Genomic DNA, 2,397 nt, shown 5'->3' with positions numbered 1-2,397 from the left:
CCAGCTGTTTCCTTTCCAGTCTACAGCTTTCAGGCCAACACCCTCCTCCTATTCAGATTGCTCAAGTGATCAAAACAAGCTAGTATCTAGTATATGAAAGGCACTAGGTGGACAATAAATATAAGGGCAGTCTGCTATTTTACTTGTAACTGTTTTATAGCTCAGTTCTTGTTTACTGCTAATGTTTTTGACAAAAGTACCATTTGTTACATTAAATAATCAAACAGTTAATCTCATTTAGAAACAATTTGGGTTTCATGCCACAAAAACTTTACTTGTATAATTAATCTCATTATCTTTCTTGGGACTTCTTTGGCAAAAACTTTTCATATTGATGTGATTGGTCCCTCAAGTCTAATAATAGTTTTTAGACATATGGGTATTTCAGGCTCACTTCAACTCTAATTTTGCATTACTTTAACCAAGTACTCTGCCTCTTAATAGTTGTCTGTAGAAAATAACTTATTATCCTTTAATACTGATTTTACACCAGGTTTTGGAAATCTGCAACGGACATCCAGTCAACGTAGCACACTTACATACCAAAGAAATAATTATGCTCTGAACACAGCAGCTACCTATGCGGAACCCTACAGGTCAATGCCTTACCGACTGTCAGAATCCAGTTATAACAGGCTACAACATGCAACACCAGCTGATGATGGTACAACAAGATCTCCATCCATAGACAGCATCCAGAAAGACCCTAGGTAAGTCCAATTTATTTCTCAAGGATCATACACAATTACCAGAATAGCATGATTCTAAAGTATTCCTTGATCAAATACAAAACCTTAATAGTGTACATTCCAGTTTTGCATTATACAGAAAAATATGACTGATTTTACTGAATGGCTTTTATTTACATGCATTTGTGCTAGTTATTTTAATTTTCTTTCAAGTTTATTTTTATTTGCAGTTTCAAATAAGATATTTCATGCAAAATAAGGACTTATTTGAACTTTGAATGATACATTTGATTTCATTGACTATTTTGAGTAATTGTTAAATGTCACAATATGTTTTTTCTGGCAGGTTTTAGACATTTGTAAGTCTATCAGAGCATGAAGTTTATGAACATCTGGAGTTATAATCAGGGATCCTGGTTTTCCCTGATAAAAATAGCAAATTCTCTGATAAAAAACCAAAAATCCATGATTAGAATGAAAGGCTCCCACAGCCCCCCAGCTGGTGCCCCTCACCACCACCCCTCCGCCAAACGAGATAGCCATGGCCCAGTCCCACTCCCTGCTAGGCAGGGAAGATGCACATGTGTACCCCCTGAGCGTGGCAAGGCACCCCCTACAAAAAGGCACTTGCCACCCCTGAGGCACCATGCTGCCAGCATCTGCGGGTGGTCTGCAATCACCACTGACCGCCACCAATGCTGCTGGTGGTGTCTGTGGGTGGTTGCTGACCCCTGGCTGGCGCTCACATCCCCCCCACCAACAGCACTGGCAGTGTCTGCAGGAGCTCCCGCTTGCTGCTGCCATCCCCCCCAGCCTCCAGGGCCACGCATCATTCATGCTGCTGGGGCCCTGCAGCTGTGCATTGTTGCCCCAAGCCCCACACATTACCTGGCTAGGCAACAGCCCCAGCCCTACCCAACCCCAACTCCCTCCTTCCCTGTGGGGACCTCACTCCCCAGCCACTTACCTGCAGGACCTGCTCTCCAGGCTGCCAGGCAGCTATGTGCTTGTACATTCATGTGGTGCCCCCTGCCTGACGGCCCTCCTGCTCCCTCCCAACCCCCTGCGGACTGGGACTCTGCCAGCCTGCAGAGGACTCATTGCAAAACTGCAAAATCCTCAGGTTTCTCTGATAAAATGAGAAACCTGCATTTCCCTCCAGTAAAGGGGGAAATCCATGTTTTACTGCGTTTTTCTGTGGGAAACAGAACACCCAGATCCCTGGTTATAGTTAAGTTTTCATATTTCTTGAAAGCCTTTAGAATAACAAGTATGCCATTTAGCAAAAGTAGAGAACAGTCATATATTAATTGATAATAAGTGTATTTAAAATGGAAATGGAGACAAGTTTACTTGTACTGGTAGTTCTGTTCACAGTTATCAGCCGCCTACTATGACCAAAGCAAAAGTATTTAAGTATTTGTCCCTTGTTTCCAAACTTTTAAAACCACCTCAATGGGTCAAGTTCAAATTAGGGGAGAGAAGTTTAACAACTTCTGTTTGGTAAGCGGTCTGTGGCTGTTGCATCACTTTTAACATGCAGCCAATTAGCTTGTCTCAATATACTGAATGTTTATTTTAAGGATTTATTTGAGGCATAAGGTAATATAAGCAAGGGGGACAAGTTAGGTTTTAAAATTACCAGGAAGACAAGGTTTGTATGCAGATAGAAATTGTCTGAAATAACCATTTATCACAGAATGTTTTT

The 2,397-nt window shown here is 41.8% G+C and overlaps 1 protein-coding gene and 1 long non-coding RNA gene across 7 annotated transcripts in view; one reads left to right on the top strand and one right to left on the bottom strand.

Annotated features, from left to right (window-relative positions):
* Positions 1 to 2,397, top strand: part of PKP4 (plakophilin 4) — a 245,731-nt gene that overhangs the window by 129,544 nt on the left and 113,790 nt on the right. The window lies entirely within an intron of this gene.
* LOC109301292 overlaps positions 1 to 2,397 on the bottom strand; it is a 21,430-nt gene that overhangs the window by 10,812 nt on the left and 8,221 nt on the right. The window contains exon 2 of the long non-coding RNA XR_002098495.1: positions 42 to 45. This is a non-coding gene — a long non-coding RNA (uncharacterized LOC109301292). The remainder of the gene's footprint in view (positions 1 to 41; positions 46 to 2,397) is intronic.

The sequence above is a fragment of the Gavialis gangeticus genome, unplaced genomic scaffold (genome assembly GCF_001723915.1).
Source record: "Gavialis gangeticus isolate Ggan-Ray unplaced genomic scaffold, GavGan_comp1, whole genome shotgun sequence".
In the NCBI taxonomy this organism is placed as follows: domain Eukaryota; kingdom Metazoa; phylum Chordata; order Crocodylia; family Gavialidae; genus Gavialis; species Gavialis gangeticus.
Note: the sequence above shows the minus strand (reverse complement) of the source record. Positions and strands in the feature narration are given on the sequence as shown.